Source organism: Hydractinia symbiolongicarpus, chromosome 7, assembly GCF_029227915.1.
Source record: "Hydractinia symbiolongicarpus strain clone_291-10 chromosome 7, HSymV2.1, whole genome shotgun sequence".
NCBI lineage: Eukaryota > Metazoa > Cnidaria > Hydrozoa > Anthoathecata > Hydractiniidae > Hydractinia > Hydractinia symbiolongicarpus.
In genome coordinates this window covers 27,147,273-27,173,924 of record NC_079881.1, presented here as the reverse complement: position 1 = coordinate 27,173,924, position 26,652 = coordinate 27,147,273, and positions in this window count along the sequence as shown.

The following is a 26,652-nucleotide window of genomic DNA, read 5'->3' as shown; positions in this document are numbered from 1 at the left end:
CCCGCGATTTCCCGTAAATCCCGGGCTTGGCCCGTATAGTCGAATGTATAGAAAGAAAGTACCCTGTGAGTAAACTCATTTTCCGAACGATTTTTTATATTATTTTTTCACCACTAAAACGCATGAGACTTGTAGTTTTCAAACTTGTTTTCATTTTTGATGAGACGCTGAATAAAAGAAGTTTAATCGCCGGCAAACGAAAACCCGCGATTTCCCGTAAATCCCGGGCTTGTCCCGTATAGTCGAATGTATACAAAGAAAGTACCCTGTGAGTAAACTCATTTCCAGAACGATTTTTTAAATTATCTTTTCACCACTAAATCGCATGAGACTTGTAGTTTTCAAAAATGTTTTCGTTTTTGATGAGACGCTGAATAAAAGAAGTTTAATTGCCGGCAAACGAAAACCCGCGATTTCCCGTAAATCCCGGGCTTGGCCCGTATAGTCGAATGTATAGAAAGAAAGTACCCTGTGAGTAAACTCATTTTCAGAACGATTTTTTAAATTATTTTTTCACCACTAAAACGCATAAGACTTGTAGTTTTCAAAAATGTTTTCATTTTTGATAAGACACTGAATAAAAGAAGTTTAATCGCCGGCAAACGAAAACCCGCGATTTCCCGTAAATCCCGGGCTTGGCCCGTATAGTCAAAAGTATACAAAGAAAGTACCCAGGGAGTAAACTCAATTTCCGAACGATTTTTTATATTATTTTTTCACCACTAAAACGCATGAGACTTGTAGTTTTCAAACTTGTTTTCATTTTTGATGAGACGCTGAATAAAAGAAGTTTAATCGCCGGCAAACGAAAACCCGCGATTTCCCGTAAATCCCGGGCTTGTCCCGTATAGTCGAATGTATACAAAGAAAGTACCCTGTGAGTAAACTCATTTCCAGAACGATTTTTTAAATTATCTTTTCACCACTAAATCGCATTAGACTTGTAGTTTTCAAAAATGTTTTCATTTTTGATGAGACGCTGAATAAAAGAAGTTTAATCGCCGGCAAACGAAAACCTGCGATTTCCCGTAAATCCCAGACTCGGCCCGTATAGTCAAAAGTATACAAAGAAAGTACCCAGGGAGTAAACTCATTTCCCGAACGATTTTTTAAGTTATTATTTCACCACTAAAGCCCATGAGACTTGTAGTTTTTAAAAATGTTTTCATTTTTGATGAGACGCCTAATGAAAGAGGTTAAATCGCCGGCAAACGAAAACCCGCGATTTCCCGCAAATCCCGGGCTTGGCCGGTATAGTCGAATGTATACAAAGAAAGTACCCTGTAATTAAACTCATTTCCAGAACGATTTTTTAAATTATTTTTTCACCACTAAAACGCATGAGACTTGTAGTTTTCAAAAATGTTTTCGTTTTTGATGATTCGCTGAATAAAAGAAGTTTAATCGCCGGCAAACAAAAACCAGCGATTTCCCCTAAATCCCGGGCCTGGCCCGTGTAGTCGGATGTATACAAAGAAAGTACCCAGGGAATATACTCATTTCCCGAATGATTTTTTAAATTTTTTTTTCACCACTAAAACGCAGGAGACTTGTAGTTTTCAAAAATGTTTTCATTTTTGATAAGACGCTGAATAAAAGAAGTTTAATCGCCGGCAAACGAAAACCCGTGATTTCCCGTAAATCCCGGGCTTGGCCCGTATAGTCAAAAGTATACAAAGAAAGTACCCAGGGAGTAAACTCAATTTCCGAACGATTTTTTATATTATTTTTTCACCACTAAAACGCATGAGACTTGTAGTTTTCAAACTTGTTTTCATTTTTGATGAGACGCTGAATAAAAGAAGTTTAATCGCCGGCAAACGAAAACCCGTGATTTCCCGTAAATCCCGGGCTTGTCCCGTATAGTCGAATGTATACAAAGAAAGTACCCTGTGAGTAAACTCATTTCCAGAACGATTTTTAAAATTATCTTTTCACCACTAAAACGCATGAGACTTGTAGTTTTCAAAAATGTTTTCGTTTTTGATGAGACGCTGAATAAAAGAAGTTTAATCGCCGGCAAACGAAAACTAGCGATTTCCCCTAACTCCCGGGCCTGGCCCGTGTAGTGGGATGTATACAAAGAAAGTACCCAGGGAATAAACTCATTTCCCGAATGATTTTTTAATTTTTTTTTTCACCACTAAAACGCATAAGACTTGTAGTTTTCAAAAATGTTCTCATTTTTGATAAGACACTGAATAAAAGAAGTTTAATCGCCGGCAAACGAAAACCCGCGATTTCCCGTAAATCCCGGGCTTGGCCCGTATAGTCAAAAGTATACAAAGAAAGTACCCAGGGAGTAAACTCAATTTCCGAACGATTTTTTATATTATTTTTTCACCACTAAAACGCATGAGACTTGTAGTTTTCAAACTTGTTTTCATTTTTGATGAGACGCTGAATAAAAGAAGTTTAATCGCCGGCAAACGAAAACCCGCGATTTCCCGTAAATCCCGGGCTTGTCCCGTATAGTCGAATGTATACAAAGAAAGTACCCTGTGAGTAAACTCATTTCCAGAACGATTTTTTAAATTATCTTTTCACCACTAAATCGCATTAGACTTGTAGTTTTCAAAAATGTTTTCATTTTTGATGAGACGCTGAATAAAAGAAGTTTAATCGCCGGCAAACGAAAACCTGCGATTTCCCGTAAATCCCAGACTCGGCCCGTATAGTCAAAAGTATACAAAGAAAGTACCCAGGGAGTAAACTCATTTCCCGAACGATTTTTTAAGTTATTATTTCACCACTAAAGCCCATGAGACTTGTAGTTTTTAAAAATGTTTTCATTTTTGATGAGACGCCTAATGAAAGAGGTTAAATCGCCGGCAAACGAAAACCCGCGATTTCCCGCAAATCCCGGGCTTGGCCGGTATAGTCGAATGTATACAAAGAAAGTACCCTGTAATTAAACTCATTTCCAGAACGATTTTTTAAATTATTTTTTCACCACTAAAACGCATGAGACTTGTAGTTTTCAAAAATGTTTTCGTTTTTGATGATTCGCTGAATAAAAGAAGTTTAATCGCCGGCAAACAAAAACCAGCGATTTCCCCTAAATCCCGGGCCTGGCCCGTGTAGTCGGATGTATACAAAGAAAGTACCCAGGGAATATACTCATTTCCCGAATTATTTTTTAAATTTTTTTTTCCCCACTAAAACGCAGGAGACTTGTAGTTTTCAAAAATTTTCTCATTTTTTGATGAGACGCTTATTGAAAGAAGTTTAATCGCCGGCAAACGAAAACCCGCGATTTCCCGTAAATCCCGGGCTTGGCCCGTATAGTCCAATGTATACAAAGAAAGTACCTTGTGAGTAAACTCATTTCCAGAACGATTTTTTAAATTATTTTTTCACCACTAAAACGCATGAGACTTGTAGTTTTCAAAAATGTTTTCGTTTTTGATGAGACGCTGAATAAAAGAAGTTTAATCGCCGGCAAACGAAAACTAGCGATCTCCCCTAAATCCCGGGCCTGGCCCGTGTAGTCGGATGTATACAAAGAAAGTACCCAGGGAATAAACTCATTTCCCGAATGATTTTTTAAATTTTTTTTTTACCACTAAAACGCAGGAGACTTGTAGTTTTCAAAAATGTTCTCATTTTTGATGAGACGCTTATTGAAAGAAGTTTAATCGCCGGCAAACGAAAACCCGCGATTTCCCGTAAATCCCGGGCTTGGCCCGTATAGTCGAATGTATAGAAAGAAAGTACCCTGTGAGTAAACTCATTTTCAGAACGATTTTTTAAATTATTTTTTCACCACTAAAACGCATAAGACTTGTAGTTTTCAAAAATGTTTTCATTTTTGATAAGACGCTGAATAAAAGAAGTTTAATCGCCGGCAAATGAAAACCCGCGATTTCCCGTAAATCCCGGGCTTGGCCCGTATAGTCAAAAGTATACAAAGAAAGTACCCAGGGAGTAAACTCAATTTCCGAACGATTTTTTATATTATTTTTTCACCACTAAAACGCATGAGACTTGTAGTTTTCAAACTTGTTTTCATTTTTGATGAGACGCTGAATAAAAGAAGTTTAATCGCCGGCAAACGAAAACCCGCGATTTCCCGTAAATCCCGGGCTTGTCCCGTATAGTCGAATGTATACAAAGAAAGTACCCTGTGAGTAAACTCATTTCCAGAACGATTTTTTAAATTATCTTTTCAGCACTAAATCGCATGAGACTTGTAGTTTTCAAAAATGTTTTCATTTTTGATGAGACGCTGAATAAAAGAAGTTTAATCGCCGGCAAACGAAAACCTGCGATTTCCCGTAAATCCCAGACTCGGCCCGTATAGTCAAAAGTATACAAAGAAAGTACCCAGGGAGTAAACTCATTTCCCGAACGATTTTTTAAATTATTATTTCACCACTAAAGCCCATGAGACTTGTAGTTTTTAAAAATGTTTTCATTTTTGATGAGACGCTTAATGAAAGAGGTTAAATCGCCGGCAAACGAAAACCCGCGATTTCCCGCAAATCCCGGGCTTGGCCCGTATAGTCGAATGTATACAAAGAAAGTACCCTGTGAGTAAACTCATTTCCAGAACGATTTTTTAAATTATTTTTTCACCACTAAAACGCAGGAGACTTGTAGTTTTCAAAAATGTTCTCATTTTTGATGAGACGCTTATTGAAAGAAGTTTAATCGCCGGCAAACGAAAACCCGCGATTTCCCGTAAATCCCGGGCTTGGCCCGTATAGTCGAATGTATACAAAGAAAGTACCCTGTGAGTAAACTCATTTCCAGAACGATTTTTTAAATTATTTTTTCACCACTAAAACGCATAAGACTTGTAGTTTTCAAAAATGTTTTCATTTTTGATAAGACGCTGAATAAAAGAAGTTTAATCGCCGGCAAACGAAAACCCGCGATTTCCCGTAAATCCCGGGCTTGGCCCGTATAGTCAAAAGTATACAAAGAAAGTACCCAGGGAGTAAACTCAATTTCCGAACGATTTTTTATATTATTTTTTCACCACTAAAACGCATGAGACTTGTAGTTTTCAAACTTGTTTTCATTTTTGATGAGACGCTGAATAAAAGAAGTTTAATCGCCGGCAAACGAAAACCCGTGATTTCCCGTAAATCCCGGGCTTGTCCCGTATAGTCGAATGTATACAAAGAAAGTACCCTGTGAGTAAACTCATTTCCAGAACGATTTTTTAAATTATCTTTTCACCACTAAATCGCATGAGACTTGTAGTTTTCAAAAACTGTTTTCATTTTTGATGAGACGCTGAATAAAAGAAGTTTAATCGCCGGCAAACGGAAACCTGCGATTTCCCGTAAATCCCAGACTTGGCCCGTATAGTCGAATGTATACAAAGAAAGTACCCTGTGAGTAAACTCATTTCCAGAACGATTTTTTAAATTATTTTTTCACCACTAAAACGCATGAGACTTGTAGTTTTCAAAAATGTTTTCGTTTTTGATGAGACGCTGAATAAAAGAAGTTTATACGCCGGCAAACGAAAACCAGCGATTTCCCCTAAATCCCGGGCCTGGCCCGTGTAGTCGGATGTATACAAAGAAAGTACCCAGGGAATAAACTCATTTCCCGAATGATTTTTTAAATTTTTTTTTCACCACTAAAACGCAGGAGACTTGTAGTTTTCAAAAATGTTCTCATTTTTGATGAGACGCTTATTGAAAGAAGTTTAATCGCCGGCAAACGAAAACCCGCGATTTTCCGTAAATCCCGGGCTTGGCCCGTATAGTCGAATGTATACAAAGAAAGTACCCTGTGAGTAAACTCATTTCCAGAACGATTTTTTAAATTATTTTTTCACCACTAAAACGCATAAGACTTGTAGTTTTCAAAAATGTTTTCATTTTTGATAAGACGCTGAATAAAAGAAGTTTAATCGCCGGCAAACGAAAACCCGCGATTTCCCGTAAATCCCGGGCTTGGCCCGTATAGTCAAAAGTATACAAAGAAAGTACCCAGGGAATAAACTCAATTTCCGAACGATTTTTCATATTATTTTTTCACCACTAAAACGCATGAGACTTGTAGTTTTCAAACTTGTTTTCATTTTTGATGAGACGCTGAATAAAAGAAGTTTAATCGCCGGCAAACGAAAACCCGCGATTTCCCGTAAATCCCAGGCTTGTCCCGTATAGTCGAATGTATACAAAGAAAGTACCCTGTGAGTAAACTCATTTCCAGAACGATTTTTTAAATTATCTTTTCACCACTAAATCGCATGAGACTTGTAGTTTTCAAAAATGTTTTCATTTTTGATGAGACGCTGAATAAAAGAAGTTTAATCGCCGGCAAATGAAAATCTGCGATTTCCCGTAAATCCCAGACTCAGCCCGTATAGTCAAAAGTATACAAAGAAAGTACCCAGGGAGTAAACTCATTTCCCGAACGATTTTTTAAATTATTATTTCACCACTAAAGCCCATGAGACTTGTAGTTTTTAAAAATGTTTTCATTTTTGATGAGACGCTTAATGAAAGAGGTTAAATCGCCGGCAAACGAAAACCCGCGATTTCCGCAAATCCCGGGCTTGGCCCGTATAGTCGAATGTATACAAAGAAAGTACGCTGTGAGTAAACTCATTTCCAGAACGATTTTTTAAATTATTTTTTCACCAATAAAACGCATGAGACCTGTAGTTTTCAAAAATGTTTTCGTTTTTGATGAGACGCTGAATAAAAGAAGTTTAATCGCCGGCAAACGAAAACCAGCGATTTCCCGTAAATCCCGGGCCTGGCCCGTGTAGTCGGATGTATACAAAGAAAGTACCCAAGGAATAAACTCATTTCCCGAATGATTTTTTAAATTTTTTTTTCACCACTAAAACGCAGGAGACTTGTAGTTGTCAAAAATGTTCTCATTTTTGATGAGACGCTTATTGAAAGAAGTTTAATCGGCGTCAAACGAAAACCCGCGATTTTCCGTAAATCCCGGGCTTGGCCCGTATGGTCGAATGTATACAAAAAAAGTACCCTGTGAGTAAACTCATTTCCAGAACGATTTTTTAAATTATTTTTTCACCACTAAAACGCATGAGACTTGTAGTTTTCAAAAATGTTTTCGTTTTTGATGAGACGCTGAATAAAAGAAGTTTAATCGCCGGCAAACGAAAACCCGGGATTTCCCGTAAATCCCGAGCTTGTCCCGTATAGTCGAATGTATACAAAGAAAGTACCCTGTGTGTAAACTTATTTCCAGAACGATTTTTTAAATTATTTTTTCACCACTAAAACGCAGAAGACTTTTAGTTTTCAAAAAATTTTTCATTTTTGATAAGACGCTGAATAAAAGAAGTTTAATCGCCGGCAAACGAAAACCCGCGATTTCCCGTAAATCCCAGGCTTGGCCCGTATAGTCAAAAGTATACAAAGAAAGTACCCAGGGAGTAAACTCATTTCCCGAACGATTTTTTAAATTATTATTTCACCACTAAAGCCCATGAGACTTGTAGTTTTTAAAAATGTTTTCATTTTTGATGAGACGCTTAATGAAAGAGGTTAAATCGCCGGCAAACGAAAACCCGCGATTTCCCGCAAATCCCGGGCTTGGCCCGTATAGTCGAATGTATACAAAGAAAGTACCCTGTGAGTAAACTCATTTCCAGAACGATTTTTTAAATTATTTTTTCACCACTAAAACGCATGAGACTTGTAGTTTTCAAAAATGTTTTCGTTTTTGATGAGACGCTGAATAAAAGAAGTTTAATCGCCGGCAAACGAAAACCAGCGATTTCCCCTAAATCCCGGGCCTGGCCCGTGTAGTCGGATGTATACAAAGAAAGTACCCAGGGAATAAACTCATTTCCCGAATGATTTTTTAAATTTTTTTTTCACCACTAAAACGCAGGAGACTTGTAGTTTTCAAAAACGTTCTCATTTTTGATGAGACGCTTATTGAAAGAAGTTTAATCGCCGGCAAACGAAAACCCGCGATTTCCCGTAAATCCCGGTCTTGGCCCGTATAGTCGAATGTATACAAAGAAAGTACCCTGTGAGTAAACTCATTTCCAGAACGATTTTTTAAATTATTTTTTCACCACTAAAACGCATAAGACTTGTAGTTTTTAAAAATGTTTTCATTTTTGATAAGACGCTGAATAAAAGAAGTTTAATCGCCGGCAAACGAAAACCCGCGATTTCCCGTAAATCCCGGGCTTGGCCCGTATAGTCAAAAGTAAACAAAGAAAGTACCCAGGGAGTAAACTCAATTTCCGAACGATTTTTTATATTATTTTTTCACCACTAAAACGCATGAGACTTGTAGTTTTTAAACTTGTTTTCATTTTTGATGAGACGCTGAATAAAAGAAGTTTAATCGCCGGCAAACGAAAACCCGCGATTTCCCGTAAATCCCGGGCTTGTCCCGTATAGTCGAATGTATACAAAGAAAGTACCCTGTGAGTAAACTCATTTCCAGAACGATTTTTTAAATTATCTTTTCACCACTAAATCGCATGAGACTTGTAGTTTTCAAAAATGTTTTCATTTTTGATGAGACGCTGAATAAAAGAAGTTTAATCGCCGGCAAACGAAAACCTGCGATTTCCCGCAAATCCCAGACTCGGCCCGTATAGTCAAAAGTATAAAAAGAAAGTACCCAGGGAGTAAACTCATTTCCCGAACGATTTTTTAAATTATTATTTCACCACTAAAGCCCATGAGACTTGTAGTTTTTAAAAATGTTTTCATTTTTGATGAGACGCTTATTGAAAGAAGTTTAATCGCCGGCAAACGAAAACCCGCGATTTCCCGTAAATCCCGGGCTTGGCCCGTATAGTCGAATGTATACAAAGAAAGTACCCTGTGAGTAAACTCATTTCCAGAACGATTTTTTAAATTATTTTTTCACCACTAAAACGCATAAGACTTGTAGTTTTCAAAAATGTTTTCATTTTTGATAAGACGCTGAATAAAAGAAGTTTAATCGCCGGCAAACGAAAACCCGCGATTTCCCGTAAATCCCGGGCTTGGCCCGTATAATCAAAAGTAAACAAAGAAAGTACCCAGGGAGTAAACTCAATTTCCGAACGATTTTTTATATTATTTTTTCACCACTAAAACGCATGAGACTTGTAGTTTTTAAACTTGTTTTCATTTTTGATGAGACGCTGAATAAAAGAAGTTTAATCGCCGGCAAACGAAAATCCGCGATTTCCCGTAAATCCCGGGCTTGTCCCGTATAGTCGAATGTATACAAAGAAAGTACCCTGTGAGTAAACTCATTTCCAGAACGATTTTTTAAATTATCTTTTCACCACTAAATCGCATGAGACTTGTAGTTTTCAAAAATGTTTTCATTTTTGATGAGACGCTGAATAAAAGAAGTTTAATCGCCGGCAAACGAAAACCTGCGATTTCCCGTAAATCCCAGACTCGGCCCGTATAGTCAAAAGTATACAAAGAAAGTACCCAGGGAGTAAACTCATTTCCCGAACGATTTTTTAAATTATTATTTCACCACTAAAGCCCATGAGACTTGTAGTTTTTAAAAATGTTTTCATTTTTGATGAGACGCTTATTGAAAGAAGTTTAATCGCCGGCAAACGAAAACCCGCGATTTCCCGTAAATCCCGGGCTTGGCCCGTATAGTCGAATGTATACAAAGAAAGTACCCTGTGAGTAAACTCATTTCCAGAACGATTTTTTAAATTATTTTTTCACCACTAAAACGCATAAGACTTGTAGTTTTCAAAAATGTTTTCATTTTTGATAAGACGCTGAATAAAAGAAGTTTAATCGCCGGCAAACGAAAACCCGCGATTTCCCGTAAATCCCGGGCTTGGCCCGTATAGTCAAAAGTAAACAAAGAAAGTACCCAGGGAGTAAACTCAATTTCCGAACGATTTTTTATATTATTTTTTCACCACTAAAACGCATGAGACTTGTAGTTTTTAAACTTGTTTTCATTTTTGATGAGACGCTGAATAAAAGAAGTTTAATCGCCGGCAAACGAAAACCCGCGATTTCCCGTAAATCCCGGGCTTGTCCCGTATAGTCGAATGTATACAAAGAAAGTACCCTGTGAGTAAACTCATTTCCAGAACGATTTTTTAAATTATCTTTTCACCACTAAATCGCATGAGACTTGTAGTTTTCAAAAATGTTTTCATTTTTGATGAGACGCTGAATAAAAGAAGTTTAATCGCCGGCAAACGAAAACCTGCGATTTCCCGTAAATCCCAGACTCGGCCCGTATAGTCAAAAGTATACAAAGAAAGTACCCAGGGAGTAAACTCATTTCCCGAACGATTTTTTAAATTATTATTTCACCACTAAAGCCCATGAGACTTATAGTTTTTAAAAATGTTTTCATTTTTGATGAGACGCTTAATGAAAGAGGTTAAATCGCCGGCAAACGAAAACCCGCGATTTCCTGCAAATCCCGGGCTTGGCCCGTATAGTCGAATGTATACAAAGAAAGTACCCTGTGAGTAAACTCATTTCCAGAACGATTTTTTAAATTATTTTTTCACCACTAAAACGCATGAGACTTGTAGTTTTCAAAAATGTTTTCGTTTTTGATGAGACGCTGAATAAAAGAAGTTTAATCGCCGGCAAACGAAAACCAGCGATTTCCCGTAAATCCCGGGCCGGTACCCAATGAGTAAACTGATTTCCCGAACGATTTTTCAAATTACTTCTGCACCACTAGAACGAATGAGACTTGTAGTTTTCAAAAATGTTTTCATTTTTAATGAGACGCTTAATGAAAGAGGTTTAATCGCCGGCAAACAAAAACCCGCGATTTCCCGTAAATCCCGGGCTTGGCCCGTATAGTCAAAAGTATACAAAGAAAGTAGCCAGGGAGTAAACTCAATTTCCGAACGATTTTTTATGTTATTTTTTCACCACTAAAACGCATGAGACTTGTAGTTTTCAAACTTGTTTTCATTTTTGATGAGACGCTGAATAAGAAAAGTTTAATCGCCGGCAAACGAAAACCCGCGATTTCCCGTAAATCCCGGGCTTGACACGTATAGTTGAATGTATATAAAGAAAGTACCCAATGAGTAAACTGATTTCCCGAACGATTTTTCAAATTACTTCTGCACCACTAGAACGAATGAGACTTGTAGTTTTCAAAAATGTTTTCATTTTTAATGAGACGCTTAATGAAAGAGGTTTAATCGCCGGCAAACGAAAACCCGCGATTTCCCGTAAATCCCGGGCTTGTCCCGTATAGTCGAATGTATACAAAGAAAGTACCCTGTGAGTAAACTCATTTCCAGAACGATTTTTTAAATTATCTTTTCACCACTAAATCGCATGAGACTTGTAGTTTTCAAAAATGTTTTCATTTTTGATGAGACGCTGAATAAAAGAAGTTTAATCGCCGGCAAACGAAAACCCGCGATTTACCGTAAATCCCAGACCCGGCCCGTATAGTCAAAAGTATACAAAGAAAGTACCCAGGGAGTAAACTCATTTCCCGAACGATTTTTAAAATTATTTTTTCACCACTAAAACGCATGAGACTCGTAGTTTTCAAACTTGTTTTCATTTTTGATGAGACGCTTAATAAAAAAAGTTTAATCGCCGGCAAACGAAAACCTGCGATTTCCAGTAAATCCCAGACTCGGCCCGTATAGTGAAAACTATACAAAGAAAGTACCCAGGGAGTAAACTCATTTCCCGAACGATTTTTCAAATTATTTCTGCACCACTAGAACGAATGAGATTTGTAGTTTTCAAAAATGTTTTCATTTTTAATGAGACGCTTAATGAAAGAGGTTTAATCGCCGGCAAACGAAAACCCGCGATTTCCCGTAAATCCTGGGCTTGTCCCGTATAGTCGAATGTATACAAAGAAAGTACCCTGTGAGTAAACTCATTTCCAGAACGATTTTTTAAATTATCTTTTCACCACTAAATCGCATGAGACTTGCAGTTTTCAAAAATGTTTTCATTTTTGATGAGACGCTGAATAAAAGAAGTTTCATCGCCGGCAAACGAAAACCTGCGATTTCGCGGAAATCCCAGACTCGGCCCGTATAGTGAAAAGTATACAAATAAAGTACCCAGGGAGTAAACTCATTTCTCGAACGATTTTTTAAATTATTTTTTCACCACTAAAACGCATAAGACTTGTAGTTTTCAAAAATGTTTTCATTTTTGATAAGAGGCTGAATAAAAGAAGTTTAATCGCCGGCAAACGAAAACCCGCGATTTCCCGTAAATCCCGGGCTTGGCCCGTATAGTCAAAAGTATACAAAGAAAGTACCCAGGGAGTAAACTCATTTCCCGAACGATTTTTTAAACTATTTTTTCACCACTAAAACGCATGAGACTTGTAGTTTTCAAACTTGTTTTCATTTTTGATGAGACGCTGAATAAAAGAAGTTTAATCGCCGGCAAACGAAAACCCGCGATTTCCCGTAAATCCCGGGCTTGGTACGTATAGTTGAATGTATATAAAGAAAGTACCCAATGAGTAAACTGATTTCCTGAACGATTTTTCAAATTATTTCTGCACCACTAGAACGAATGAGACTTGTAGTTTTCAAAAATGTTTTCATTTTTGATGAGACGCTGAATAAAAGAAATTTAATCGCCGACAAACGAAAACCCGCGTTTTCCCGTAAATCCCGGGCTTGGCCCGTATAGTCAAAAGTATACAAAGAAAGTACCCAGGGAGTAAACTCATTTCCCGAACGATTTTTTAAATTATTATTTCACCACTAAAGCCCATGAGACTTGTAGTTTTTAAAAATGTTTTCATTTTTGATGAGACGCTTATTGAAAGAAGTTTAATCGCCGGCAAACGAAAACCCGCGATTTCCCGTAAATCCCGGGCTTGGCCCGTATAGTCGAATGTATACAAAGAAAGTACCCTGTGAGTAAACTCATTTCCAGAACGATTTTTTAAATTATTTTTTCACCACTAAAACGCATAAGACTTGTAGTTTTCAAAAATGTTTTCATTTTTGATAAGACGCTGAATAAAAGAAGTTTAATCGCCGGCAAACGAAAACCCGCGATTTCCCGTAAATCCCGGGCTTGGCCCGTATAGTCAAAAGTAAACAAAGAAAGTACCCAGGGAGTAAACTCAATTTCCGAACGATTTTTTATATTATTTTTTCACCACTAAAACGCATGAGACTTGTAGTTTTTAAACTTGTTTTCATTTTTGATGAGACGCTGAATAAAAGAAGTTTAATCGCCGGCAAACGAAAACCCGCGATTTCCCGTAAATCCCGGGCTTGTCCCGTATAGTCGAATGTATACAAAGAAAGTACCCTGTGAGTAAACTCATTTCCAGAACGATTTTTTAAATTATCTTTTCACCACTAAATCGCATGAGACTTGTAGTTTTCAAAAATGTTTTCATTTTTGATGAGACGCTGAATAAAAGAAGTTTAATCGCCGGCAAACGAAAACCTGCGATTTCCCGTAAATCCCAGACTCGGCCCGTATAGTCAAAAGTATACAAAGAAAGTACCCAGGGAGTAAACTCATTTCCCGAACGATTTTTTAAATTATTATTTCACCACTAAAGCCCATGAGACTTATAGTTTTTAAAAATGTTTTCATTTTTGATGAGACGCTTAATGAAAGAGGTTAAATCGCCGGCAAACGAAAACCCGCGATTTCCTGCAAATCCCGGGCTTGGCCCGTATAGTCGAATGTATACAAAGAAAGTACCCTGTGAGTAAACTCATTTCCAGAACGATTTTTTAAATTATTTTTTCACCACTAAAACGCATGAGACTTGTAGTTTTCAAAAATGTTTTCGTTTTTGATGAGACGCTGAATAAAAGAAGTTTAATCGCCGGCAAACGAAAACCAGCGATTTCCCGTAAATCCCGGGCCGGTACCCAATGAGTAAACTGATTTCCCGAACGATTTTTCAAATTACTTCTGCACCACTAGAACGAATGAGACTTGTAGTTTTCAAAAATGTTTTCATTTTTAATGAGACGCTTAATGAAAGAGGTTTAATCGCCGGCAAACAAAAACCCGCGATTTCCCGTAAATCCCGGGCTTGGCCCGTATAGTCAAAAGTATACAAAGAAAGTAGCCAGGGAGTAAACTCAATTTCCGAACGATTTTTTATGTTATTTTTTCACCACTAAAACGCATGAGACTTGTAGTTTTCAAACTTGTTTTCATTTTTGATGAGACGCTGAATAAGAAAAGTTTAATCGCCGGCAAACGAAAACCCGCGATTTCCCGTAAATCCCGGGCTTGGCACGTATAGTTGAATGTATATAAAGAAAGTACCCAATGAGTAAACTGATTTCCCGAACGATTTTTCAAATTACTTCTGCACCACTAGAACGAATGAGACTTGTAGTTATCAAAAATGTTTTCATTTTTAATGAGACGCTTAATGAAAGAGGTTTAATCGCCGGCAAACGAAAACCCGCGATTTCCCGTAAATCCCGGGCTTGTCCCGTATAGTCGAATGTATACAAAGAAAGTACCCTGTGAGTAAACTCATTTCCAGAACGATTTTTTAAATTATCTTTTCACCACTAAATCGCATGAGACTTGTATTTTTTAAAAATGTTTTCATTTTTGATGAGACGCTGAATAAAAGAAGTTTAATCGCCGGCAAACGAAAACCCGCGATTTACCGTAAATCCCAGACCCGGCCCGTATAGTCAAAAGTATACAAAGAAAGTACCCAGGGAGTAAACTCATTTCCCGAACGATTTTTTAAATTATTTTTTCACCACTAAAACGCATGAGACTCGTAGTTTTCAAACTTGTTTTCATTTTTGATGAGACGCTTAATAAAAAAAGTTTAATCGCCGGCAAACGAAAACCTGCGATTTCCAGTAAATCCCAGACTCGGCCCGTATAGTGAAAAGTATACAAAGAAAGTACCCAGGGAGTAAACTCATTTCCCGAACGATTTTTTAAACTATTTTTTCACCACTAAAACGCATGAGACTTGTAGTTTTCAAACTTGTTTTCATTTTTGATGAGACGCTGAATAAAAGAAGTTTAATCGCCGGCAAACGAAAACCCGCGATTTCCCGTAAATCCCGGGCTTGGTACGTATAGTTGAATGTATATAAAGAAAGTACCCAATGAGTAAACTGATTTCCTGAACGATTTTTCAAATTATTTCTGCACCACTAGAACGAATGAGACTTGTAGTTTTCAAAAATGTTTTCATTTTTGATGAGACGCTGAATAAAAGAAATTTAATCGCCGACAAACGAAAACCCGCGTTTTCCCGTAAATCCCGGGCTTGGCCCGTATAGTCAAAAGTATACAAAGAAAGTACCCAGGGAGTAAACTCATTTCCCGAACGATTTTTTAAATTATTATTTCACCACTAAAGCCCATGAGACTTGTAGTTTTTAAAAATGTTTTCATTTTTGATGAGACGCTTATTGAAAGAAGTTTAATCGCCGGCAAACGAAAACCCGCGATTTCCCGTAAATCCCGGGCTTGGCCCGTATAGTCGAATGTATACAAAGAAAGTACCCTGTGAGTAAACTCATTTCCAGAACGATTTTTTAAATTATTTTTTCACCACTAAAACGCATAAGACTTGTAGTTTTCAAAAATTTTTTCATTTTTGATAAGACGCTGAATAAAAGAAGTTTAATCGCCGGCAAACGAAAACCCGCGATTTCCCGTAAATCCCGGGCTTGGCCCGTATAGTCAAAAGTAAACAAAGAAAGTACCCAGGGAGTAAACTCAATTTCCGAACGATTTTTTATATTATTTTTTCACCACTAAAACGCATGAGACTTGTAGTTTTTAAACTTGTTTTCATTTTTGATGAGACGCTGAATAAAAGAAGTTTAATCGCCGGCAAACGAAAACCCGCGATTTCCCGTAAATCCCGGGCTTGTCCCGTATAGTCGAATGTATACAAAGAAAGTACCCTGTGAGTAAACTCATTTCCAGAACGATTTTTTAAATTATCTTTTCACCACTAAATCGCATGAGACTTGTAGTTTTCAAAAATGTTTTCATTTTTGATGAGACGCTGAATAAAAGAAGTTTAATCGCCGGCAAACGAAAACCTGCGATTTCCCGTAAATCCCAGACTCGGCCCGTATAGTCAAAAGTATACAAAGAAAGTACCCAGGGAGTAAACTCATTTCCCGAACGATTTTTTAAATTATTATTTCACCACTAAAGCCCATGAGACTTATAGTTTTTAAAAATGTTTTCATTTTTGATGAGACGCTTAATGAAAGAGGTTAAATCGCCGGCAAACGAAAACCCGCGATTTCCTGCAAATCCCGGGCTTGGCCCGTATAGTCGAATGTATACAAAGAAAATACCCTGTGAGTAAACTCATTTCCAGAACGATTTTTTAAATTATTTTTTCACCACTAAAACGCATGAGACTTGTAGTTTTCAAAAATGTTTTCGTTTTTGATGAGACGCTGAATAAAAGAAGTTTAATCGCCGGCAAACGAAAACCAGCGATTTCCCGTAAATCCCGGGCCGGTACCCAATGAGTAAACTGATTTCCCGAACGATTTTTCAAATTACTTCTGCACCACTAGAACGAATGAGACTTGTAGTTTTCAAAAATGTTTTCATTTTTAATGAGACGCTTAATGAAAGAGGTTTAATCGCCGGCAAACAAAAACCCGCGATTTCCCGTAAATCCCGGGCTTGGCCCGTATAGTCAAAAGTATACAAAGAAAGTAGCCAGGGAGTAAACTCAATTTCCGAACGATTTTTTATGTTATTTTTTCACCACTAAAACGCATGAGACTTGTAGTTTTCAAACTTGTTTTCATTTTTGATGAGACGCTGAATAAGAAAAGTTTAATCGCCGGCAAACGAAAACCCGCGATTTCCCGTAAATCCCGGGCTTGGCACGTATAGTTGAATGTATATAAAGAAAGTACCCAATGAGTAAACTGATTTCCCGAACGATTTTTCAAATTACTTCTGCACCACTAGAACGAATGAGACTTGCAGTTTTCAAAAATGTTTTCATTTTTAATGAGACGCTTAATGAAAGAGGTTTAATCGCCGGCAAACGAAAACCCGCGATTTCCCGTAAATCCCGGGCTTGTCCCGTATAGTCGAATGTATACAAAGAAAGTACCCTGTGAGTAAACTCATTTCCAGAACGATTTTTTAAATTATCTTTTCACCACTAAATCGCATGAGACTTGTATTTTTTAAAAATGTTTTCATTTTTGATGAGACGCTGAATAAAAGAAGTTTAATCGCCGGCAAACGAAAACCCGCGATTTACCGTAAATCCCAGACCCGGCCCGTATAGTCAAAAGTATACAAAGAAAGTACCCAGGGAGTAAACTCATTTCCCGAACGATTTTTTAAATTATTTTTTCACCACTAAAACGCATGAGACTCGTAGTTTTCAAACTTGTTTTCATTTTTGATGAGACGCTTAATAAAAAAAGTTTAATCGCCGGCAAACGAAAACCTGCGATTTCCAGTAAATCCCAGACTCGGCCCGTATAGTGAAAACTATACAAAGAAAGTACCCAGGGAGTAAACTCATTTCCCGAACGATTTTTCAAATTATTTCTGCACCACTAGAACGAATGAGACTTGTAGTTTTCAAAAATGTTTTCATTTTTAATGAGACGCTTAATGAAAGAGGTTTAATCGCCGGCAAACGAAAACCCGCGATTTCCCGTAAATCCTGGGCTTGTCCCGTATAGTCGAATGTATACAAAGAAAGTACCCTGTGAGTAAACTCATTTCCAGAACGATTTTTTAAATTATCTTTTCACCACTAAATCGCATGAGACTTGTAGTTTTCAAAAATGTTTTCATTTTTGATGAGACGCTGAATAAAAGAAGTTTAATCGCCGGCAAACGAAAACCTGCGATTTCGCGGAAATCCCAGACTCGGCCCGTATAGTGAAAAGTATACAAAGAAAGTACCCAGGGAGTAAACTCATTTCTCGAACGATTTTTTAAATTATTTTTTCACCACTAAAACGCATAAGACTTGTAGTTTTCAAAAATGTTTTCATTTTTGATAAGAGGCTGAATAAAAGAAGTTTAATCGCCGGCAAACGAAAACCCGCGATTTCCCGTAAATCCCGGGCTTGGCCCGTATAGTCAAAAGTATACAAAGAAAGTACCCAGGGAGTAAACTCATTTCCCGAACGATTTTTTAAACTATTTTTTCACCACTAAAACGCATGAGACTTGTAGTTTTCAAACTTGTTTTCATTTTTGAGGAGACGCTGAATAAAAGAAGTTTAATCGCCGGCAAACGAAAACCCGCGATTTCCCGTAAATCCCGGGCTTGGTACGTATAGTTGAATGTATATAAAGAAAGTACCCAATGAGTAAACTAATTTCCCGAACGATTTTTCAAATTATTTCTGCACCACTAGAACGAATGAGACTTGTAGTTTTCAAAAATGTTTTCGTTTTTGATGAGACGCTGAATAAAAGAAGTTTAATCGCCGGCAAACGAAAACCAGCGATTTCCCGTAAATCCCGGGCCGGTACCCAATGAGTAAACTGATTTCCCGAACGATTTTTCAAATTACTTCTGCACCACTAGAACGAATGAGACTTGTAGTTTTCAAAAATGTTTTCATTTTTAATGAGACGCTTAATGAAAGAGGTTTAATCGCCGGCAAACAAAAACCCGCGATTTCCCGTAAATCCCGGGCTTGGCCCGTATAGTCAAAAGTATACAAAGAAAGTAGCCAGGGAGTAAACTCAATTTCCGAACGATTTTTTATGTTATTTTTTCACCACTAAAACGCATGAGACTTGTAGTTTTCAAACTTGTTTTCATTTTTGATGAGACGCTGAATAAGAAAAGTTTAATCGCCGGCAAACGAAAACCCGCGATTTCCCGTAAATCCCGGGCTTGGCACGTATAGTTGAATGTATATAAAGAAAGTACCCAATGAGTAAACTGATTTCCCGAACGATTTTTCAAATTACTTCTGCACCACTAGAACGAATGAGACTTGCAGTTTTCAAAAATGTTTTCATTTTTAATGAGACGCTTAATGAAAGAGGTTTAATCGCCGGCAAACGAAAACCCGCGATTTCCCGTAAATCCCGGGCTTGTCCCGTATAGTCGAATGTATACAAAGAAAGTACCCTGTGAGTAAACTCATTTCCAGAACGATTTTTTAAATTATCTTTTCACCACTAAATCGCATGAGACTTGTATTTTTTAAAAATGTTTTCATTTTTGATGAGACGCTGAATAAAAGAAGTTTAATCGCCGGCAAACGAAAACCCGCGATTTACCGTAAATCCCAGACCCGGCCCGTATAGTCAAAAGTATACAAAGAAAGTACCCAGGGAGTAAACTCATTTCCCGAACGATTTTTTAAATTATTTTTTCACCACTAAAACGCATGAGACTCGTAGTTTTCAAACTTGTTTTCATTTTTGATGAGACGCTTAATAAAAAAAGTTTAATCGCCGGCAAACGAAAACCTGCGATTTCCAGTAAATCCCAGACTCGGCCCGTATAGTGAAAACTATACAAAGAAAGTACCCAGGGAGTAAACTCATTTCCCGAACGATTTTTCAAATTATTTCTGCACCACTAGAACGAATGAGACTTGTAGTTTTCAAAAATGTTTTCATTTTTAATGAGACGCTTAATGAAAGAGGTTTAATCGCCGGCAAACGAAAACCCGCGATTTCCCGTAAATCCTGGGCTTGTCCCGTATAGTCGAATGTATACAAAGAAAGTACCCTGTGAGTAAACTCATTTCCAGAACGATTTTTTAAATTATCTTTTCACCACTAAATCGCATGAGACTTGTAGTTTTCAAAAATGTTTTCATTTTTGATGAGACGCTGAATAAAAGAAGTTTAATCGCCGGCAAACGAAAACCTGCGATTTCGCGGAAATCCCAGACTCGGCCCGTATAGTGAAAAGTATACAAAGAAAGTACCCAGGGAGTAAACTCATTTCTCGAACGATTTTTTAAATTATTTTTTCACCACTAAAACGCATAAGACTTGTAGTTTTCAAAAATGTTTTCATTTTTGATAAGAGGCTGAATAAAAGAAGTTTAATCGCCGGCAAACGAAAACCCGCGATTTCCCGTAAATCCCGGGCTTGGCCCGTATAGTCAAAAGTATACAAAGAAAGTACCCAGGGAGTAAACTCATTTCCCGAACGATTTTTTAAACTATTTTTTCACCACTAAAACGCATGAGACTTGTAGTTTTCAAACTTGTTTTCATTTTTGAGGAGACGCTGAATAAAAGAAGTTTAATCGCCGGCAAACGAAAACCCGCGATTTCCCGTAAATCCCGGGCTTGGTACGTATAGTTGAATGTATATAAAGAAAGTACCCAATGAGTAAACTAATTTCCCGAACGATTTTTCAAATTATTTCTGCACCACTAGAACGAATGAGACTTGTAGTTTTCAAAAATGTTTTCATTTTTGATGAGACGCTGAATAAAAGAAATTTAATCGCCGACAAACGAAAACCCGCGTTTTCCCGTAAATCCCGGGCTTGGCCCGTATAGTCAAAAGTATACAAAGAAAGTACCCAGGGAGTAAACTCATTTCCCGAACGATTTTTTAAATTATTTTTTCACCACTAAAACGCATGAGACTGGTAGTTTTCAAACTTGTTTTCATTTTTGATGAGACGCTGAATAAAAGAAGTTTAATCGCCGGTAAACGAAAACCCGCGATTTCCCGTAAATCCCGGGTTTGGTACGTATAATTGAATGTATATAAAGAAAGTACCCAATGAGTAAACTGATTTCCCGAACGATTTTTCAAATTATTTCTGCACCACTAGAACGAATGAGACTTGTAGTTTTCAAAAATGTTTTCATCTTTAATGAGACGCCTAAGGAAAGAGGTTTAATCGCCGGCAAACGAAAACCTGCGATTTCCCGTAAATCCCAGACTCGGCCCGTATAGTCAAAAGTATACAAAGAAAGTACCCAGGGAGTAAACTCATTTCTCGAACGATTTTTTAAATTATTTTTTCACCACTAAAACGCATAAGACTTGTAGTTTTCAAAAATGTTTTCATTTTTGATGAGACGCTGAATAAAAGAAGTTTAATCGCCGGCAAACGAAAACCCGCGATTTCCCGTAAATCCCGGGCTTGGCCCGTATAGTCAAAAGTATACAAAGAAAGTACCCAGGGAGTAAACTCATTTCCCGAACGATTTTTTAAATTATTTTTTCACCACTAAAACGCATGAGACTTGTAGTTTTCAAACTTGTTTTCATTTTTGATGAGACGCTGAATAAAAGAAGTTTAATCGCCGGCAAACGAAAACCAGCGATTTCCCGTAAATCCCGGGCTTGGTACGTATAGTTGAATGTATATAAAGAAAGTAACCAATGAGTAAACTGATTTCCCGAACGATTTTTCAAATTATTTCTGCACCACTAGAACGAATGAGACTTGTAGTTTTCAAAAATGTTTTCACTTTTAATGAGACGCCTAATGAAAGAGGTTTAATCGCCGGCAAACGAAAACCCGCGATTTCCCGTAAATTCCGGGCTTGTCCCGTATAGTCGAATGTATACAAAGAAAGTACCCTGTGAGTAAACTCATTTCCAGAACGATTTTTTAAATTATCTTTTCACCACTAAATCGCATGAGACTTGTAGTTTTTAAAAATGTTTTCATTTTTGATGAGACGCTGAATAAAAGAAGTTTAATCGCCGGCAAACGAAAACCTGCGATTTCCCGTAAATCCCAGACTTGGCCCGTATAGTCAAAAGTATACAAAGAAAGTACCCAGGGAGTAAACTCAATTTCCGAACGATTTTTTATATTATTTTTTCACCACTAAAACGCATGAGACTTGTAGTTTTCAAACTTGTTTTCATTTTTGATGAGACGCTGAATAAAAGAAGTTTAATCGCCGGCAAACGAAAACCTGCGATTTCCCGTAAATCCCAGACTCGGCCCGTATAGTCAAAAGTATACAAAGAAAGTACCCAGAGAGTAAACTCATTTCCCGCACGATTTTTTGAATTATTATTTCACCACTAAAGCCCAGGAGACTTGTAGTTTTTAAAAATGTTTTCATTTTTGATGAGACGCTTAATGAAAGAGGTTTAATCGCCGGCAAACGAAAACCCGCGATTTCCCGCAAATCCCGGGCTTGGCCCGTATAGTCGAATGTATACAAAGAAAGTACCCTGTGAGTAAACTCATTTCCAGAACGATTTTTTAAAATATTTTTTCACCATTTAAACGCATAAGACTTGTAGTTTTCAAAAATGTTCTCATTTTTGATGAGACGCTTATTGAAAGAAGTTTAATCGCCGGCAAACGAAAACCCGCGATTTCCCGTAAATCCCGGGCTTGGCCCGTATAGTCGAATGTATACAAAGAAAGTACCCTGTGAGTAAACTGATTTCCCGAACGATTTTTCAAATTATTTCTGCACCACTAGAACGAATGAGACTTGTAGTTTTCAAAAATGTTTTCACTTTTAATGAGACGCCTAATGAAAGAGGTTTAATCGCCGGCAAACGAAAACCCGCGATTTCCCGTAATTTCCGGGCTTGTCCCGTATAGTCGAATGTATACAAAGAAAGTACCCTGTGAGTAAACTCATTTCCAGAACGATTTTTTAAATTATCTTTTCACCACTAAATCGCATGAGACTTGTAGTTTTCAAAAATGTTTTCATTTTTGATGAGACGCTGAATAAAAGAAGTTTAATCGCCGGCAAACGAAAACCTGCGATTTCCCGTAAATCCCGGGCTTGTCCCGTATAGTCGAATGTATACAAAGAAAGTACCCTGTGAGTAAACTCATTTCCAGAACGATTTTTTAAATTATCTTTTCACCACTAAATCGCATGAGACTTGTAGTTTTCAAAAATGTTTTCATTTTTGATGAGACGCTGAATAAAAGAAGTTTAATCGCCGGCAAACGAAAACCAGCGATTTCCCGTAAATCCCGGGCCGGTACCCAATGAGTAAACTGATTTCCCGAACGATTTTTCAAATTACTTCTGCACCACTAGAACGAATGAGACTTGTAGTTTTCAAAAATGTTTTCATTTTTAATGAGACGCTTAATGAAAGAGGTTTAATCGCCGGCAAACAAAAACCCGCGATTTCCCGTAAATCCCGGGCTTGGCCCGTATAGTCAAAAGTATACAAAGAAAGTAGCCAGGGAGTAAACTCAATTTCCGAACGATTTTTTATGTTATTTTTTCACCACTAAAACGCATGAGACTTGTAGTTTTCAAACTTGTTTTCATTTTTGATGAGACGCTGAATAAGAAAAGTTTAATCGCCGGCAAACGAAAACCCGCGATTTCCCGTAAATCCCGGGCTTGGCACGTATAGTTGAATGTATATAAAGAAAGTACCCAATGAGTAAACTGATTTCCCGAACGATTTTTCAAATTACTTCTGCACCACTAGAACGAATGAGACTTGTAGTTTTCAAAAATGTTTTCATTTTTAATGAGACGCTTAATGAAAGAGGTTTAATCGCCGGCAAACGAAAACCCGCGATTTCCCGTAAATCCCGGGCTTGTCCCGTATAGTCGAATGTATACAAAGAAAGTACCCTGTGAGTAAACTCATTTCCAGAACGATTTTTTAAATTATCTTTTCACCACTAAATCGCATGAGACTTGTATTTTTTAAAAATGTTTTCATTTTTGATGAGACGCTGAATAAAAGAAGTTTAATCGCCGGCAAACGAAAACCCGCGATTTACCGTAAATCCCAGACCCGGCCCGTATAGTCAAAAGTATACAAAGAAAGTACCCAGGGAGTAAACTCATTTCCCGAACGATTTTTTAAATTATTTTTTCACCACTAAAACGCATGAGACTCGTAGTTTTCAAACTTGTTTTCATTTTTGATGAGACGCTTAATAAAAATAGTTTAATCGCCGGCAAACGAAAACCTGCGATTTCCAGTAAATCCCAGACTCGGCCCGTATAGTGAAAACTATACAAAGAAAGTACCCAGGGAGTAAACTCATTTCCCGAACGATTTTTCAAATTATTTCTGCACCACTAGAACGAATGAGACTTGTAGTTTTCAAAAATGTTTTCATTTTTAATGAGACGCTTAATGAAAGAGGTTTAATCGCCGGCAAACGAAAACCCGCGATTTCCCGTAAATCCTGGGCTTGTCCCGTATAGTCGAATGTATACAAAGAAAGTACCCTGTGAGTAAACTCATTTCCAGAACGATTTTTTAAATTATCTTTTCACCACTAAATCGCATGAGACTTGTAGTTTTCAAAAATGTTTTCATTTTTGATGAGACGCTGAATAAAAGAAGTTTAATCGCCGGCAAACGAAAACCTGCGATTTCGCGGAAATCCCAGACTCGGCCCGTATAGTGAAAAGTATACAAAGAAAGTACCCAGGGAGTAAACTCATTTCTCGAACGATTTTTTAAATTATTTTTTCACCACTAAAACGCATAAGACTTGTAGTTTTCAAAAATGTTTTCATTTTTGATAAGAGGCTGAATAAAAGAAGTTTAATCGCCGGCAAACGAAAACCCGCGATTTCCCGTAAATCCCGGGCTTGGCCCGTATAGTCAAAAGTATACAAAGAAAGTACCCAGGGAGTAAACTCATTTCCCGAACGATTTTTTAAACTATTTTTTCACCACTAAAACGCATGAGACTTGTAGTTTTCAAACTTGTTTTCATTTTTGAGGAGACGCTGAATAAAAGAAGTTTAATCGCCGGTAAACGAAAACCCGCGATTTCCCGTAAATCCCGGGCTTGGTACGTATAATTGAATGTATATAAAGAAAGTACCCAATGAGTAAACTGATTTCCCGAACGATTTTTCAAATTATTTCTGCACCACTAGAACGAATGAGACTTGTAGTTTTCAAAAATGTTTTCATCTTTAATGAGACGCCTAAGGAAAGAGGTTTAATCGCCGGCAAACGAAAACCTGCGATTTCCCGTAAATCCCAGACTCGGCCCGTATAGTCAAAAGTATACAAAGAAAGTACCCAGGGAGTAAACTCATTTCTCGAACGATTTTTTAAATTATTTTTTCACCACTAAAACGCATAAGACTTGTAGTTTTCAAAAATGTTTTCATTTTTGATGAGACGCTGAATAAAAGAAGTTTAATCGCCGGCAAACGAAAACCCGCGATTTCCCGTAAATCCCGGGCTTGGCGCGTATAGTCAAAAGTATACAAAGAAAGTACCCAGGGAGTAAACTCATTTCCCGAACGATTTTTTAAATTATTTTTTCACCACTAAAACGCATGAGACTTGTAGTTTTCAAACTTGTTTTCATTTTTGATGAGACGCTGAATAAAAGAAGTTTAATCGCCGGCAAACGAAAACCAGCGATTTCCCGTAAATCCCGGGCTTGGTACGTATAGTTGAATGTATATAAAGAAAGTAACCAATGAGTAAACTGATTTCCCGAACGATTTTTCAAATTATTTCTGCACCACTAGAACGAATGAGACTTGTAGTTTTCAAAAATGTTTTCACTTTTAATGAGACGCCTAATGAAAGAGGTTTAATCGCCGGCAAACGAAAACCCGCGATTTCCCGTAAATTCCGGGCTTGTCCCGTATAGTCGAATGTATACAAAGAAAGTACCCTGTGAGTAAACTCATTTCCAGAACGATTTTTTAAATTATCTTTTCACCACTAAATCGCATGAGACTTGTAGTTTTTAAAAATGTTTTCATTTTTGATGAGACGCTGAATAAAAGAAGTTTAATCGCCGGCAAACGAAAACCTGCGATTTCCCGTAAATCCCAGACTTGGCCCGTATAGTCAAAAGTATACAAAGAAAGTACCCAGGGAGTAAACTCAATTTCCGAACGATTTTTTATATTATTTTTTCACCACTAAAACGCATGAGACTTGTAGTTTTCAAACTTGTTTTCATTTTTGATGAGACGCTGAATAAAAGAAGTTTAATCGCCGGCAAACGAAAACCTGCGATTTCCCGTAAATCCCAGACTCGGCCCGTATAGTCAAAAGTATACAAAGAAAGTACCCAGAGAGTAAACTCATTTCCCGCACGATTTTTTGAATTATTATTTCACCACTAAAGCCCAGGAGACTTGTAGTTTTTAAAAATGTTTTCATTTTTGATGAGACGCTTAATGAAAGAGGTTTAATCGCCGGCAAACGAAAACCCGCGATTTCCCGCAAATCCCGGGCTTGGCCCGTATAGTCGAATGTATACAAAGAAAGTACCCTGTGAGTAAACTCATTTCCAGAACGATTTTTTAAAATATTTTTTCACCACTTAAACGCATAAGACTTGTAGTTTTCAAAAATGTTCTCATTTTTGATGAGACGCTTATTGAAAGAAGTTTAATCGCCGGCAAACGAAAACCCGCGATTTCCCGTAAATCCCGGGCTTGGCCCGTATAGTCGAATGTATACAAAGAAAGTACCCTGTGAGTAAACTGATTTCCCGAACGATTTTTCAAATTATTTCTGCACCACTAGAACGAATGAGACTTGTAGTTTTCAAAAATGTTTTCACTTTTAATGAGACGCCTAATGAAAGAGGTTTAATCGCCGGCAAACGAAAACCCGCGATTTCCCGTAAATTCCGGGCTTGTCCCGTATAGTCGAATGTATACAAAGAAAGTACCCTGTGAGTAAACTCATTTCCAGAACGATTTTTTAAATTATCTTTTCACCACTAAATCGCATGAGACTTGTAGTTTTTAAAAATGTTTTCATTTTTGATGAGACGCTGAATAAAAGAAGTTTAATCGCCGGCAAACGAAAACCTGC